General features: G+C 41.9%; 1 protein-coding gene across 13 annotated transcripts in view; it reads left to right on the top strand.

Moving 5' to 3' along the window:
• The window catches only part of LOC147004899 (protein DBF4 homolog A-like), a 390,457-nt gene that overhangs the window by 220,192 nt on the left and 151,655 nt on the right, over positions 1-18,610 (top strand). The gene's annotated exons all lie outside the window — the stretch shown is intronic.

Raw genomic sequence — 18,610 nt, 5'->3', positions numbered from 1 at the left:
TTTACACAAACATGTGCCATGTGGATACGTGAAGGTCAGAAGAACACTTGTGGGAGTCAGTTCTCTCCTTCCATTATTGGTAGATAGTGGAAGTCCCAGGGACAGATCTGAGGTCACCAGGCTCGGAATCAGTCAGCTTTATGCTCTGAGCCATCTCAGTGCATCTCCCCACCCACTTCCTTTTGGAGATCTATGTAGATGAGGCTGCCCTTGAACTCTCAAGTCTCTCGTTCTTTTCTCGACCTCTCAAGGGTGAGGATTACAGGTGTGAGCCACCATTGACCTAGCTTATGCTAATGCTGACGATACATGCTAATATAAGATGCTTTAATGTCAATTCTCGATCTTACAGCACAAGCCATTACTGTTCTATTCAGGAATTTTTCCCCTGTGCCCATATCTTCAAGGCTTTTCCCCACTTTCTCCTCTATAAGTTTCAGTGTCTCTGGTTTTATGTGAAGTTCCTTGATCCACTTAGACTTGACCTTAGTACAAGGAGATAGGAATGGATCGATTCGCATTCTTCTACATGTTAACAACCAGTTGTGCCAGCACCATTTGTTGAAAATGCTGTCTTTCTTCCACTGGATGTTTTTAGCTCCCTTGTCGAAGATCAAGTGACCATAGGTGTGTGGGTTCATTTCTGGGTCTTCAATTCTATTCCATTGGTCTATTTGTCTGTCACTATACCAGTACCATGCAGTTTTTATCACAATTGCTCTGTAGTAGAGCTTTAGGTCCGGCATGGTGATTCCACCAGAGGTTCTTTTATCCTTGAGAAGAGTTTTTGCTATCCTAGGTTTTTTGTTATTCCAGATGAATTTGCAGATTGCACTTTCTTATTCGTTGAAGAATTGAGTTGGAATTTTGATGGGGATTGCATTGAATCTGTAGATTGCTTTTGGCAAGATAGCCATTTTTACAATGTTGATCCTGCCAATCCATGAGCATGGGAGATCTTTCCATCTTCTGAGATCTTCTAGAATTTCTTTCTTCAGAGACTTGAAGTTTTTATTATACAGATCTTTCACTTCCTTAGTTAGAGTCACGCCAAGATATTTTATATTATTTGTGACTATTGAGAAGGGTGTTGTTTCCCTAATTTCTTTCTCAGCCTGTTTATTCTTTGTGTAGAGAAAGGCCATTGATTTGTTTGAGTTAATTTTATATCCAGCTACTTCACCGAAGCTGTTTATCAGGCTTAGGAGTTCTCTGGTGGAATTTTTAGGGTCACTTATATATACTATCATATCATCTGCAAAAAGTGATATTTTGACTTCATCTTTTCCAATTTGTATCCCTTTGATAAACTACAAAGCTTCTGCAAGGCTAAAGACACCATCAATAAGACAAAAAAACCACCAACAGATTGGGAAAGGATCTTCACCTATCCTAAATCAGATAAGGGACTAATATCCAATATATATAAAGAACTCAAGAAGGTGGACTCCAGAAAGTCAAATAACCCCATTAAAAAATGGGGCTCAGAACTGAACAAAGAATTCTCACCTGAGGAATACCGAATGGCAGAGAAGCACCTGAAAAAATGTTCAACATCCTTAATCATCAGGGAAATGCAAATCAAAACAACCCTGAGATTCCACCTCACACCAGTCAGAATGGCTAAGATCAAAAATTCAGGTGACAGCAGATGCTGGCGAGGATGTGGAGAAAGAGGAACACTCCTCCATTGTTGGTGGGATTGCAAGCTTGTACAACCACTCTGGAAATCAGTCTGGCGGTTCCTCAGAAAATGGGACATAGTACTACCGGAGGATCCAGCAATACCTCTCCTGGGCATATATCCAGAAGATGTCCCAACGGGTAAAAAAGGACACATGCTCCACTATGTTCATAGCAGCCCTATTTATAATAGCCAGAAGCTGGAAAGAACCCAGATGTCCCTCAACAGAGGAATGGATACAGAAATTATGGTACATTTACACAATGGAGTACTACTCAGCTATTAAAAAGAATGAATTTATGAAATTCCTAGCCAAATGGATGGACCTGGAGGGCATCATCTTGAGTGAAGTAACACAATCACAAAAGAACTCACACAATATGTATTCATTGATAAGTGGATATTAGCCCAAAACTTAGGATACCCAAGATATAAGATACAATTTGATAAACGCATGAAACTCAAGAAGAATGAAGACCAAAGTGTGGACACTGTGCACCTTCTTAGAATTGGGAACAAAACACCCAGGGAAGGAGTTACAGAGACAAAGTTCGTAGCTGTGATGAAAGGATGGACCATTTAGAGACTGCTGTATCCAGGGATCCATCCCATAATCAGCTTCTAAACGCTGACACCATTGCATACACTAGCAAGATTTTGCTGAAAGGACCCAAATATAGCTGTCTCTTGTGAGACGATGCCGGGGCCTAGCAAACACAGGAGTGGATGTTCACAGTCAGCTATTGGATGTATCACAGGGCTCCCAATGGAGAAGCTAGAGAAAGTACCCAAGGAGCTAAAGGGATCTGCAACCCTATTGTTGGAACAACATGATGTACTAACCAGAACCCTGGTGCTCTTGTCTCTAGCTGCATATGTATCGAAAGATGGCCTAGTCGGCCATCAATGGAAAGAGAGGCCCATTGGACTTGCAAACTTTATATGCCCCAATATAGGGGAATGCCAGGGCCAAAAGAATGGGAATGGGTGGGTAGGGAAGTGGGGGGCGCTATGGGGGACTTTTGGGATAGTATTGGAAATGTAATTGATGAAAATATGTAATAAAAAAAGATATTTTAAAAAAAAAAGATGCTTTAATGTTTTTAAATGTATGAGGTGGTTCCCCACATGGTTCCCCAGGAGATCTCCATGCTCCTGGAAGAGCTTCACATGCTGATTTAATTCTGGAGAAGAAACCACAGAGGGGAATTTGTAGTCTAAGTAGTTTCATGTGTTTATAGTGTGGTGTGAGTGGAGGATCTGAGAACAGGGTTAAGTAGAAGAGACACCCATTGTCCGTGCACTAAAGATGCTGTGGGAAAAGGTGAGGTTCAAGTGTCATTGTGGAGAAGTGAGCTCCTTAACTGTCGTTATGACTTCACGTAACCCTGGGTATCCTGGAAAGAGAAGGATTCCTGTCTTACTTATAAGTATGTATGTACACACACACACAAACACATGTATACAGTTTGTTAGTTTGCTGTGTGTGATGGGCACCAGTGGAGGGCAGAAGACACCTCTCAGGATTTGGTTCTCTCCTTTCCACTCTGTGTGACCTGAGGATCCGACTCGGTCATCCGCATTGGTGGCAGGTGCCTTTACCTGCTGAGCCATGCCATTGGCCTTAGTTTTAGCAGACTTTGCTCTCTATAGATGTGCCTGTTCTCTCGGTGCTTCAGCCATGCCTTACTTAGCTTAATGTTTTCAACACTGATCCACACTGTAGCTTGTGTACTTCATCCCTTTTCAGTGCTGAATAATGTTCCATTATTTATTCATTGTCTTAATATGAATTTATGCTAATTAAATTCTTTCACTATGAATAGTGGTGCTATTAATATCTGTACACAAGATTTTGTGTGGGCTCATGGAAACTGGAGCGTGCCACAGAGCAGCATGTGTGTCAGAAAACAATAACCTTGCTACATATAGTAGTGTGCTTTTTGTTTCCCAAATTCTACTTCATATTTTCTAAATACCCTGGCCATGATACATTTGGTGATTTTTATAGAGGTTTTCTTTTTCAGAGAAAACCCAAATTGCAGCACTGGACAGGGTGGGGGTGACCCTAGGCAGCAGGGATGTGAACCAAGCCCTCTCTGCTGCTGCCTTCTGCCCTGTCCCTGGGGTGTTCTTCCTTTGTTCTGGTTGTTTCTAATAATAACTTTCCAGGGAAACAAGTCCCATACCATAAAGATTTACGCTTTAAATGCAAAATTTAGTGTTTTTAAAGACTGTTTTTAATAAGCTTGTAGTCATCTTCACTGTGGGGGTTTTCCTCTTGTGGTGGTTTGTATCACAGCAGTGTTTGTGGGTGCTCCAGCATGCTGTTCAGATCTTCATCCCTCTACTCCGGTTCTCTCTCTCTCTCTCTCTCTCTCTCTCTCTTTCTCTCTCTCTTTTGAGTATTTTTTAAAATTGGATATTTTCTTTCTTTCTTTCTTTCTTTCTTTCTTTCTTTCTTTCTTTCTTTCTTTCTTTCTTTCTTTCTTTCTTTCTTTTTCTCTCCTGGTTTACAGGAAATGAGCAAGAACAGCATTTTTTTTCTTTTTTTATTAGATGTTTTCTTCATTTACATTTCAAATGTTATTCCCTTTCCTAGTTTCCTTTCCAAAAATCCCCTATCCCCTCCTCCCTTCCCCTGCTCCCCAACCCACCCACTCATGTGTCCTGGCCCTGGCATCTCCTATACTGGGACATATGATCTTCGCAAGTCCAATGGCCTCTCCTCCTATTGATGGCTGACTAGGCCATCCTCTACTACATATGCAGCTAGAGACATGAGCTCTGGGAAGTACTGGTTAGTTCATATTGTTGTTCCTCCTATAGGGTTGCAGACCTCTTTAGCTCCTTGGGTACTTTCTCTAGCTCCTCCATTGGGGGCCCTGTGTTCCATCCAATAGCTGACTGTGTTAATTGTGTTATTTTCCTTAAGAAATAATTAGGTTAGAAAAGCCGGAATGCTTTTTTTTTTTTCCTTTAGTATCATATGTTCATGGCAGAAAGTGTTTGGGAGGAAAGCACCAAATGTGCTTAGTATTGTCACTGCTGTTGTTACTGGTGTGCGTGCTCTGTGTGTGTGCATGTGTGTGCATTCATGTGTGTGCACATGTGTGTGTGTGGTGTGCGTGCTCTGTGTGTGTACATGTGTGTGCATTCATGTGTGTGCACATGTGTGTGTGTGCATGTGTGCATGCTGTGTGTGTGCATGTGTGTGTATTCCTGTGTGTGCACACGCATGTGCATGTGTGGTAAGGGGGTATGGTATGTTTGTGCATGTGTGTGTGCACATGTGTGTGCATGGTGTACGTGTGTGTGTGTGTGTAGGTATGGGATGTTTCATTTCTCTGAGGCCTTGGCCCAGATTTTGGCTTCACATTTCACTTGAAGAGAGACAAGGTCTTCTTCCTGTGCGCTTCTGGCCCCTGTCCATTAGTGTGTCAGTTATGTCTGAGTCATTAACCACACCTTCTTATAGCTCCTGCTCTGTGCAGTGTGTTGTCACTAGAATTGCAGACCCTTTGCTTCTCTCCTTGTCCTTCTGTCCTTGAATAATAATGGGAGCTGAGGAGATTGGAAAGCATGTAGTAGACTTGGAGTCTTGTTCTTTTTTTTTCTACAGAGTTTTAACTTGCGAGCTCTGTAGTGTATAGTTAAATTTTTCTTTTTTCTTTTTCTTTTGGACAAGATCTTGCTGTGTTTTCTAGGCTAGTCTGGTGCTTGCTTTATCACCCAGGCCAGCCTCAGACCTCCTGTAGGTTTTCTGCCTCAACATCCTGAGTGCTGGAACACACACATGTCCATCATACTGTGCTCCATCAATTCTCTGATACTGCACATGCAGTTTGTGTGTGTATGCATGTGTGTGATAATTCCCTTTAATGACTTGGTATGTGGACTGACATCTATTTTCTTCACTTCACTGATACTTACTGAGGGTGTCCTATATGGCAGGCACCGTTCCAGGCCCTTGGATTATATCAGTGATTATTTTCTCTTTATTCTGAGGCCCATATTTTAGCAGGCATACTAGCCAGCAGTAAGTGCTGTGGGAATGAGAACAGCATGGCGGGGTGGGGGTGGGGTGGGGTTATGGTGTTGGGATGGTGGAGCAGCAAGAAGGCATAGGCTGTAGTCTCTCTTGCAGTGTTGGAGATTGACCTTAGGACTCGTGCATGTTAGGCAAGCACTCCACCACTTCAGTAATGCTCAGCCCTAGATTGTGATCATTAGTAGGGTGATCCATGGGTCCTCAGAGAAGACCTCCAGGGAAGGGGAAAGGGAATCATGCAGGCATCTAAGAGGAACATTACAGGATGGAGTAACTGGTAGATTAACCCCAAGGCCTGTCACTAGCAAGAAGGCTATCCTAAAGAAGGGGGTGCTTGCCAGCCATGGTGGCACAGCCTTTAATCCTAGCTCTCAGGAGGGCAGGGCAGGTAGATCTCTGTGAGTTCTACATGGAGAGTCTGGGTCAGGATCATAGAGCTCTGGTTGGCCTAGAACTCCTAGCCCAGGCTGGTCCCAATCCTGTGTTAATCATCCTGCTTGTATCTGCTAACTCTTTGGAATATAGGTGGGTGTCACCACCTCCAACCAGGAAAGTCTTACTAGGGGTGGACTTTGTGATTATTCTTGTCTGTGGCTTGGAGATGCTATTTGGAATAATTCTTATTTCTGGACCTAGTTTTAGTTTCATCCCTATAATGTTTAAAATACTGGATAATCTCATCAAGGAAGACTAAGTAAGTGTTCAGTAAGGTTTCTGGAGGCAGCCCAGTTTCTTTCTTGTGCCACAGTCTTATAATATAGTACATCTGGGTTCTTCTCTGCATAGCTATATTATTTTTGTGCTCTTAGATGAACTTATATTTTATGGTTAATACAAGCATGGAAGTAAGCTTCTCCTTTTGTGTTTGTAGATATTCTCACTGCCAACTTGCTGTAAGAGCTTGCTAAGTAGCAGGTACTTTTTTTTTTTTTCTGTGCATAAAAGATGAGGGTGCTTTCAACTCACCTTTGAACATATCCTGTTTCACAAAGAGAGGAAGTAGACACAAACTGCATTAAGACACTTTTATTATCTGTCTAAGAGAGAAAGCAAGATGATTCAGCATCCTAACAGACTCTTCTGCCAATAGGAGTTGAGAATCTATCTGAGGAAGTTAAGCCAGGGCATATCTTAGTGGTAGTGTGTACCCACTGTGTACAAGACCCAGCTCTTAGTTCCTTTGACCATAAATATGAAAAAAGAGATAAAAAATCCCTTATAGAACAGACTCATCTGTCAATTTTCTCAATGCAAGAATGAATCACAGAACCCTTTGAAACTCCCTAAAACTCGGCATTCCACCCTCTTATGCTGTCCTGTAGTGATGCGTTTTGTAGGTCATGCAGTTGAGTTGCTACTGAACTCACTGGCAAACATTATGGGAATAAAGTTTTCAGTAAGAATCACTAGAATGCATATGCTGACAAGGACTGGGCTCTCTGTGACAGTGGTGTTGCTTATAACTACTAAACAACAAGCCACTAGCGTAGTTTATGTGAAAGCCATAGTCACTGTAGTCCTGATGAGTACTTCCCACTTTAGGCTAATACAACTTCTCAGACAACTTTTCTCCATATGATTATCCTAGAACAGTTGTCAGAGTTGAAGCATAAAGGCCACGTGTTAGGGGAACAGAGATGCTGGGGACAGACCGCTCAGACAGCGTGAGAGTCCTTGTCAGCTAGAAGTGACAAGGCAAGCAAAATCAGTCTGACCACTCACTGAATCAACAGAAAATGTTGTTCACATATCCTGCCTTTTGGTGCTTATATGGCACAATAATATACATCGTTGCACTTCAGTCTATTCTGTCTTCCCAGCATCTCTCAGAGCTTGCCATTTAATGAATGCAAAGCCCGAGACTTAGAAAGCTGAGATAACTTACCCAAGATCACTTATCTTAGGAAGGGATAGAGCTCGTATGTATAAGGAGAAAATGTGGCTCTAGGATCTAGAGTCGTTGTAGCTTGTCTTAAACATTGAACAGAGGGAAAACTCTTTGAGGCCAGTTTAAAAACCTGGGTTACCTTACTGCCTTGTGTACCAGAAACACACCTTGTCAGACAATAGGGGTCTGTGGGCAGGGCCTTATGTTCCTCAGGGTCCACTGTGGTTTTCATGGAGTCTTTGGCACACATTGCATTCAGGCTTGCTGGCTCTAAGGAAGATAGATAGTGGGCCATTCCAGGAAGGTCAGAGAAGGATAGAGATGGTGCAGAGGCAGTTTGCTGAGGATGCTGGTCTGGGGAATGTTTGAGTCAGGAGCCTTTGCCAGGAGGCCATTTCTGAGAAACTCAGTGGGAGAGGCTCAGAGAGGCTGACTACCCACACAGTTTTGAGAAGTGAATAAATGTTCCCTGGGCATCGTTTCATAAATTAAATGAAAGGTGACCTCTGTGGTACTTGAAGTGTCCATCTGCTTAGAGTAGCAAAGAATGAACTATCACCAAACCAAATTTCACGTTTTCCTTTGAAAAACGACTCAAGATTTCCGTAGAAATCCTTTCTTTAACTCAGAATGTCATATGCATGGAGTTGTCATAAGTCTGCACTGAGTAGAAGCTAGGACTACAGAGCATAATTTAATTCAGCTTTGTATGAAAACACTAAACACACAGAGACCCGGGTCACCCATATGAAAGGCAGCAGACGACATCTCAGACCCTGAGTATGTGCACTTTGGTTGACACTTGGGATCTGTGCAGAGAGAGAAAATGGCTCCAGTCCAGCTCTGGGCTCAGCAGCTCCACTGTCCTGCCCTCACGAGTGATTCTAGTTGATGTGACCTTCTGTTTCTGACACTGTGGTGCTTAAGTGCAGTCAGCCTTTGACAGGAGGTTGTTTCGGTTACAGGTTGAGTTCATGCTAGAAGCCATGAATGGTCAAACTAGGAGTTTCATTCCTGTTTGTCTTCAGGAGTGAGGCCATGATGCTGAGAAGCCATGAGGATTCCAGCCCTGGGCTCTTTCAGAGCTAATGGATCTCTGTCTGTGGCTCTGACTTCATGTCAGTGAGCATGCTCTAGAAGCTCCTCTGCAAGGCACGCATCTTTCCTTCACCCAGAGACCACTTATTCCATTTATTTACAGTTCTTGGTAGATTTGCCAAGCTACAGAATTTGGTCCTTTCAGCTGTATAGGTCTGTAGCTGGCTACATGCTTTTCTCGCCGTGATTTTGTGTACATGTGCACACATGAGCATGATGAGGTAGGAGTTGATCTGTAGAGTTTTCTTGTGTGTATAGTGTCTCTTAGTGTTTCCTACTTCAAGAGAGAATTGAGACTCAGTATATTTAAAAAATGTTTTCCACATCTCCAAGGAAAGTCTTTAATGCTAAGGATTAAGCAACCAGCTTGAGTGCAATAGTGACTTGCTAAGGTGAATAATAGAAGCGCAAATAAAATTATTTTCTAGAGTTTATATATCCATATACAACTGAATAATTTCATTATTTTGCTATCCCTTAAATTTTTGATATATGTCTTTGTTGTATCTATTAATGTATTTATTCACTTAGGTTTTTGTATTTGTTTGTTTTGAGACAAGGTCTCACATGTATTCCAGGCTGTCCTGGATACATATATCTCAGGCTCACATCATACCTGTGTCTCTCTCTTGCCTCCCATATGCTGAGATTTGAGCCATGTACTACCATGCCTGACTTTATTAGTATGTTTAGATTCAGATATTATAAAAGGTAGAATATCTGAAAAGACTATACACCAGATATGTGTAATGTAGTATATTTAAAATAAGTTTTTAAATGATATTTATGTTTTACTTCAAACATATATGGTAGACAGTTTCTTCATTTTCTCTCTAACTTAGTGGAAAGAAATACCCATTAAGCAGCTTGGAGATCCCAGCTGGTATTATGTAGGAACCTGTGAATTAAATCAATAAGCCCATGCTTTTAAGGCATGTTTTTCATAGGTATTCATGGATTTTTAAGATATTTTATGGTATTCCTATGTCACTATCACACACATACATATATGCACATATACCTATGTCTGCTTCTCATTGTTTTCCTCCATTACTGTGGTATCTGGGGAGTTGAGATGACTATTGTGTGCATCCCACCAGCCTTCATCCCACTACTTACATGATGAGTTTGTAGTGGTCCTGTCTTTAGAGCTCTGTTATCTTGTGTCACAGGGTCACTTTTGGTCACTGTTTGAAAGTTACAGATAAAAACCACTCTGGGAACATGGTTCCCACTGTAGATCATGATAGACCACTGCAGTGATTTTTCTCATCCAGTGACGTTTTGTTTTTTTAAATTTTTTCTTGAATTATCTCTTGACTATGTTCATTGTTCATGGGAAACTTTTGGACAGTTGGGATATGTAGTAAAGTATGAAACTGGTTCTTTTAAAGGTTATTTTATGTGTGCGTATGAGTGTGTGTGTGTATGTTTGTGAATATATGCGCGAAAATACCTCTAGAGTTATGTAGCTGTATTTTCTAGCCTTAGAAGAGTGACCAAGGCTAACCCAGTGGGAATTTGTTTCCTAAAGAACGTCTAGTAGAATTGGTACATGCCAGTCATTCACTCTAAGGTTTTGTTCAGAGACATTCCTGAGTTTTCTTTTATAAACACCAGCGCTGGCTCCTCAGTGTAAATGAGCTTAATTCTCAGACACCTCTATTATCTGTAAACAAGATGAAATCAAGTAAGCAACAAAAAAAGACAGAATAGAGTGGGCAAAATACATCCCGATGTGAAGAACTCAGCATTCTCAATTCTGCTCTTTGGAGTTGGTCCATTCCTGCTGCTGTCTCTAGGACGGACTGTAAGTTAGGTGGCAGGTACAGCTCTTGTTTACAAGTTTGCTTTTGGAATTGGCTTTAGGGCTCAGTGACTAATTATCCACTTTAGAGTGCCGCAGCTTGATGGCTCACGGATATTTCTTCCTCTTATTTCCCCTGCTTTTACTTGGCATTTACTACTAGCATCGCTCCCTACAGCGAATCTTCTTACTGCAAACTCCACCTCTTAAGGTTTTCTGACGTCACTGTGGTTATAGCTATTTCCGATTCTTTTATGTGAGAAGAAGGTGGAAGGTAGGAAGTTTTGCTGATTCGGTTCTAAATCCCGTGGAAAACCTACTGTGGGCTTAGATGAGCTCTTCCCTCGCCTCTCCCAGGTCTTTCCTGCACTGAGGAGGAGCATCAGTTTCCCAGTGCTGAGTCACCTGAGGGATCTTTGCCCACTGATTTTCTTGGGGCTCCTCACACTCAGATTCAATTACAGCCCAGTGTAACTATAGATTGTGTTGTGCCCAGACTCCTAAGTATCTTAACCGACTCCATTGACCTTCAGGATTATGCAAGCAAGCATTTTTTTTTTTTTGTTCATGCCTGAAATTAAAGGTCTAGTAATGGGCAGTTAATGGCGGGGATGCTTGGGAGACTGACTTATCAGAAGGTAGCTGAAGCATAAATAGGTAATGAGGCTGCCTGGCTTCCTGAATGGAGATGAGAAAATGGGACCTGGTGCCAGCACAGGTCAGCACGGTCTCTGCCTCCTGCTGACTGGAACAGGGGCCACTGGAGAAAAAGGACCTCAGGATCTAGAAAGTCACAGAGTCCAGGGTTGTCAACAGATGCAGGGAATGTTGCTTAAGACGTCGTCTTATGGGCTGGAGAGATGGCTCAACCGTTAAAGGCTAGGCTCACAACCAAAAATATAAGAAGTCATCTTATTCAACATCTAAATAACATATCCTTTGCCATTGGGTAGAAAACCCCCACATAGATTATGTTTATATCAACTGTGGAAAAAAAATAAAACAAAACGACCCTCTAAATAGAGCCAACAAGAACTAAAGTTTGAGATGGAAGGCAAGGAAGAGGAAATAAAAGTCAAAATTTTGGGGTTCAGTGATTTTGAGAAACATTTCTACAAGGAACTCGGTTTACTGTCCACCACCAAGTGGACACTAAATAGTATCCGTCTTGGTTCTTTGTTTAGTTTAGTTTTGTTTTGTTTTTTAAATAAAATGGCAATGATTGGAATCTCCATGTTATTTATCTGCATTCCTCATATGTGGCCTGGTTTCTACTTTTCTTTTTCTTCTCTTCCTTAAATAAAAACTTGAAAACTTGTGTTGTTTTTGATTGAACTTAGTGAAGTTTAGGCAGAGAGTTTTCAGAACATACACGTTACTTTTGAGGAATACTAGAGAGTGTTGAGTGAGTTGGTACACGCCTGTCGTGTCAGCACGGGGCCTGAAGCAAGGACGTTCCTGGGAATTTGATGTCTCCCTGGACCACAAAGCCAGCACAAAGTCAGTTAAAGCTAGAACGTGAAAGTCTGTCTTAAGAAAACAGAAAGTCATATTTAGGAAATCAGTAAGTAGATGTGGATCATCAGTGTCAGTAATAACTTTTGTTATTATTGCTTGTAAATAGTAAAGAAAAGGAATGTGAAATTCTGTATATTGAATACCTATTACCACAGAGGTCTGCACACACACGTCTTAGTGTTCTTTTGATAAACAGTGCATTTCTTAGAATGGTGATTTTCACTCTGTCCTCCCTTAGACTCATTTGGGGTCACTGTCAAAGATGTCACCTTAGGGTTGTTCACTGTAGAGCAAACAAATCAGAGTTGCAGAGTCCACAGCACAGGCTCCAGTGCATTTATCGAAGTTTTCTCAGGGAGAATTCAGCATGTGGCCAGCGTTGAGATGTTCCTTCATTCCTGTAGTTTACGCCTGACCTTCCCAAACCCATTCCTCAGACTGTCTGGCTGCGTTCCAGCATTTCTCATCATTTCATGTGCTGACTGGACCCAGGTTTTGAACCTCTGTTGGTCTTTTAGACGGTGTGTGTGTGCCTCTTTCTCAGTCTGAGGAGCACCAAGTCACTGCAGGCTACATTGCAGACAGAGAGCTGCTCTGTAGCTTACACTGTTAGGGCACATTTGCATATTTTGTAACCATTTGGTGGCTTTTGACTGTGAGACTTGGGAGAGGGTGCAAGGACTGCATCTCACTCATCTTCTTACCCCCAGGGTCAAAACTCTAAAGGATGAATGGACCCACTGCCTTGTAACAAGTCCACACAGTGTGCATCATTGCTTTCTGCTCTCTAAAAGAGGTCAGAGGCTCTAAAAGACTTGTTCCAGTTTATTCACTTGTAGATGAAAGAACCATCATTTCATCCTGGATTAGCTCTTTTAAGTCATCTTTAAAAAACGTTTTTATTGATTCTTTGTGAATTTCACATCATGCATTCATCTCTAGTCCCTCCATATTTGCCCTCCACCCTTGCAATCTCCCCTCCAAAAGAAAACAAAAAGTAAAAAAAATAAAAATAAAATAAAAAAAAAAGTAAAAAAACAACCTCTCTGTGGAAGCCACAGTGTGTCCCAGTGTGTCCCAGTGTGTCACACAGTATACCTTTTTGCCCAGACAGCTTTACTTGCAAATATTCATTGCAGTCTTTGGTCTGGTCCAAGGCCGCTGGCTTCTGCTATACTATCAATATTGGATCCCTACTTGGAAATCCTGTTGTTGCTGGATGATAGAGTTCCTGCAGCTTTGGCTCTGCTGGACAGGCTCCTGCATATGCTCTGGGGGCTCATAGATAGGGTAAATGTTGGGGTGGGCCAACTCAACGTCCTGGATCTGGGCCTGGGTTGTAGGTGAGTTGGTCAGCTCTGCTTTGCCCAAGCCACTGGGGCCTGCTTGCCAGACAGAAACCAGAGATGTATTTATCAGAGAGTCATCAATACAGAAACGTATCACATATATCACGTATGTTGTGTTAGCTCACTCTCCTTGCTAATGGCTTCACAAGGTTGTCTGAGATCTTAGCTGCCTGGCTACTCTTACTCACGTGGCCACACAAATGCTACTGCAAAGAATAGCAACCTTGGTGGATTGGGGTTTCAGTCTCAGGCCTCTGACAAAAGTTTACTTGAGGCAGTGGGGTAATGGGTAGGACGAAAGAGAGGCTACTTCTTATGATGTCCAAATAGGGCTAATATGTACAAGTGTTACTTGGGATTGGCTGTTTGTCTTTTATTAAACTGAAGATACTAGACTTCTAGGAATCCATCAACTGAGAGAGTATTCAAGAAACAAGAATAGCTAAAGATTCTGCTGCATACTTACAATCTTTTTAATAATGTTAATTACTTTTACAATTACGTTGCATAACACCACTTGGTTGGTAAGCTTCCTGGTCCATTACTAGTCATTAACTTATGCTTAGGTTGAAATCACTTAAGAACCTTCACTTTTGTCAATGTTTGACTTTACCATGAATGCTTTACTGCCGGCTTACTTTTTAAAATAACGTTGCTAATAAGGCAATCTTGAAAAATTGAATTTTAACCTCTGGCATATATAGGTTGGTTGGCTCTGGTTTGCTGACTTTAGATGATGTCAAAAGAAAAGGACAGGATGCCAAGAAGCTGAATTTATAGGGAACGTGGTGTTATATTAACTTCGTATTTAAATTTCAGATGTTTCTGTGAATAATAAACAGGTCCCAATCTGGAAATCATATCAAGTTCCTTGGGTCCTACAATTCTATGATTCATTTTTGAAATTAGAAATTAAAATTAACCTTATGTAATTATACCGATTTATTAAGGGTTTTTACCATCTAGATCGTTTGAAAAATATTATTACATTTTCCTTCTGCAGCCTTTGTTTCACAACTCCTATAGATTGTTAGCCATATTTTTCATACCTATGTCAACAATTCAGTGAAAATGGATATTTATTTATATATTAAATTGTAAGCCTGAGTTTCTAAACCTTTAATTAGACTGGTCTTAGAGCACACTTCATGTGTCAGATGAGGTCATACTGAGTTCTAAAACAGAGTTCTAAAACAGAAGTCCAAAACTTGTTCTTCACATTCAATTTTCTTTCTGTAGCCTCTAAAACTGCAGCTCAGAGATCATTCTCATGTCTCTAAGGATGTTTCTGTCACAATTATCACTTACCAGAAATCATGAAAACCTGCATGTATCTCTGAACCACAGAATGACAGCAAGGCCTTCAGGTAAGGTGGAGAGGCCTTCTGGGAGCTGGGTGCCAGGCCGGCCACCAACTGGTGTACTTGGAAGTGACTTTTGCCCATATGAGCCTCATTCTTCCTGTTTGTAAGATAAAAGGCTCCTGTGAGTCCAGTTCTAGGAATCTTTTCTGTACTATTCTGTAACGCTAAAGTGTTTTGACAGCTTTGAAAATAAGAAATGAAGAGCTGAGGTGGTAGAACTTTTGCCTTGGCTGTGCAAAGCTCTGTTTCAATGCCTCTACCCCTTAAGATCAAATTTTGTTTTTGCATAATAAGCATAAGTCCATTTTAGTAAAATTTTTTTTGTAAAAGAAATATCCCTTAGATATAGTTGTCATCTTCTTGTCCTTGTCTTCCTCTTCCTCCTTCTTTTAGGTGCGTGTGGGGTGTGTGTGTGCTGGGGACTGAGCCCATAACCTTGCTCATGGGAAGAATGCATTTCTCTGCTGAGCCACACACACGAAGGACTTCTGCTATTCCTAACTTTTCATCTTTAACGTAAAATTAATAAGTTGGTAGTCTACATGAGCTAGTTGTCTCCCCTCACACACTTTGTTTTCCTTCAACTTGTAAGGTTAAAGCTGAGGATGATCCTGCGTCATTAAAGCTGTGGGGAATAAGCTGGACTCTTTTTTTTTTTTATTAGATGTTTTCTTTATTTATATTTCAAATGCTATCCGGAAAGTTCCCTATACCCTCCTCCCACCTGGCTCCACTACCCACCCACTCCCGCTTCTTGGCCCTGGCGTTCCCCTGTACTGGGGCATATAAAGTTTGCAATACCAAGGGGCCTCTCCTCCCAATAAGGGCCGACTAGGCCATCCTCTGCTACATATGCAGCTAGAGACATGAGCTCTATGGGGTACTGGTTAGTTCATATTGTTGTTCCACCTATAGGGTTGCAGACCCCTTCAGCTCCTTGGGTGCTTTCTCTAGCTTCTCCATTGGGGGCCCTGTGTTCCATCCTATAGATGACTGTGAGTATCTACTTCTGTGTTTGCCAGGCACTGGCATAGCCTCATATGAGACATAAGCTGGATTCTTAATGCTAGAGGACTCCACAGTGCAATTCTACTTAATGTATTACTTCTGCAGTGTAACCCAAGGAAGTACCTGCCTTTCCTGTTTGGATTACTTATCTACTAGACATATGAAGTCAGCTCCCAAATGCTAGAACACCACATAGAATGCAAAGATACTACACTTGCATTTATCTTACAGCCTGTGTGGTATTGTGGTTGGATGAGGTTTGACTGTGTCTCTCGAAGGTCCATGAGCTGCAATTATGGTCCCAACACTGGCTTGGCTGGAGCAGTGGATCCTATGAAATAGACATTGGACCTGGGGAGAGCTACTTAGGTCATAAGCATGGTGTGGCCAACTTATGTAGGCCTCCTCTGATTGAGTTAGTTCTCATGAGAGTGGTTCGTTTCTGAGACAGGGTCTCACCATGTAGCCCTGGATGCTCTAGAATTTGCTGTGTATACCAAGCTAACATCAAACTCCGAGGTCCTCCTGTTTTCGTGTCCTCGTCCCAAGTGTTGGGATTAAAGACACACTGTGACTGACCCACAAAAGTGGTGTTCTGTACAATGAGACCATTGCAGGTTCTTTGCCTGATTCATTATCACATGTTGTAGCCAGAGGTCCTTCGTGAGGCAGGTGTCTGGCCATCTGGCCATTTGGACTTGTCACCTATCAGAACTGTGAGCAACATAAACCTGTGATTGTATCTGTTACTCAGTGATGAGTATTTTGTTATAGCAACATAAAATGGAGTAATAATTCCCGAAGGCCTCTGTGTAGAATTTGATACTTGTGACCAAACAAGTGTCAACCCTGCTGCTGTGGATGCCTTGATTTGTAACCCAGCAATGGAGGAAAATATCATACAATATTGGTTCACTGAGTGTTTTGAATTTGTTTTAGCAGTGGTAGGGACCCTGTATCAATTCCCTGTTATGGTTATGACACCTTGCTCAAAACATAGTGTCTTAAAAAATTTAAAAAAAAAAAAAAAGTCCAGTCCTGTAGTTCTGGAAAGCATTGGCTGTCCTTCAGGAGGCTTTTCTTTTCAAACCTTTTTAAGTGTTTTCAGAGGTCATTGGATAACGTGATGTCTTCTCCTTCTGCCACGTGGGTGCTGAGGATTTACACAGGTCTCCAGCTTGGCAGCAAGTATCCCAACCAGTGAGCTGTTACTATGGCTCGGTCTTTCAGGGGCCTGGAGGGACATTGGCTCCTTGAAGTCTCTGAAGGCTGCCCATGTGCCTGATCATGCCACCAATCTCACATTGCCCTGCTCTCTACTCAAATCAGCGCATTTTCTCCATTGTCTTCTTGCTCCCTCTTATAAAAGCTGATGTTATCAGACAGAAGCCCCCCTTGTGACCCAGGATAGTCTCCCCATAAGTTCTCAGCTTAATAGTTGCTTTTTATGACCCTTCTTTAAGGCCATGTATTCCCAGTCCTAGGGCAAGAGTGTGGACCTTGTGTAGGGCTGTTATTCTGCCTTCCTGTCATTGCTGTACCTCACTGACTTACTACCACAGAAAGGTCTTCTGAGACCACCCCGAGACCAGCATCTGTTTTATTAATTCTTTTTTTCCCACCTCACACCAGTCAGAATGGCTGAGATCAAAAACTCAGGTGAGAGCAGAAGCTGGTGAGGATGTGGAGAGAGAGGAACACTCCTCCATTGCTGGTGGGATTGCATGCTGGTACAACCACTCTGGAAATCAGGCTGGTGGTTCCTCAGAAAATTGGACATAGTATTACCTGAGGACCCAGGTATACAGAAAAATTTGTTGACTCTTAAGAGAGTGGTTATATTTTCTAAACTTATTTATTTTTAATCTAAGTGACAAGTCACTGTCTGTTTCTGTGTAGTAGGCAGGTAGAGCAGAAACTTGGTCAGTCTAACTCCTCCTAGCATGTGGAGTACTGTCAGAGAAGTTTGTTCAGCTCACCTTTTTGATTATGGCTTTTGAAAAATCACCTTGCCGGGTGGTGAAGGCACACACCTTTAATCTCAGCACTTGGGAGGCAGGGGCAGGTGTATTTCTGAGTTCGAGGCCAGCCTGGTCTACAAAGTGAGTTCCTGGACAGCCAGGGCTACACAGAGAAACCCTGTCTTGGAAAAAAACAAAAAAAAAAAAAATAAGAAGAAAAATCACCCTATGTATGTTATAATTGTATTAAGTAATACACACTTAAAAATGCTTAAACCTTAGTTAAAATAAGATTTCCTTTTATTTCCTTTGAATTGAAGTTTTCCCTTGACTGAGGCCTGTAGAAACAATAAACAAAAACATACAAAAACACATATGTAAAAAGGAACTTCAGGAAGAAAATTTATAAAAATCAGACTGAATTACCCTGTGAAAACTGAATAGTACTACAGGGTATTATGTTAAGTGAGGTAAGCCATGCAGAAAGACAAGTACTTATTATCGTTTCTCACTTATGATAGCTTAAAATGTTAGTCTAGAAGAAGAGGAAGAGGGGGAGGGAAGGAGGGAGGAGGAGAAGGAGGAGGAGAGAAAGGAGGGAAAGAAAGAAGAGGAGGAGGAGGGAGAGAGAGAAGAGTAGGGGGAGGAAGAAGAGGAGGAGGGAGAGGAGGAGAAGGAGGGGGAGGAAGAAGAGGAGGAAGTGGGAAGGGGAGGAGGAGGAAGTTGGAAGGGTAGGAGGAGAAAGAGTCATAATAGTAATTATTAAAGCCAGGAAAAAAGGAGTGAAAAGGAGCTATCAGGGGGTTGTATAACAGGTACCGCACACATACAGTGGAGTAATGAGCTCTTCTGTACTGTAGGATGATGGGAGTTCACAGTAAG

Source organism: Mus caroli, unplaced genomic scaffold (genome assembly GCF_978045245.1).
Source record: "Mus caroli unplaced genomic scaffold, Mus_caroli_1 scaffold_4, whole genome shotgun sequence".
Classification (NCBI taxonomy): Eukaryota; Metazoa; Chordata; class Mammalia; order Rodentia; family Muridae; genus Mus; species Mus caroli.
The sequence above is the reverse complement of the archived record's forward strand: the minus strand, read 5'-3'. Positions and strand labels throughout refer to the sequence as shown.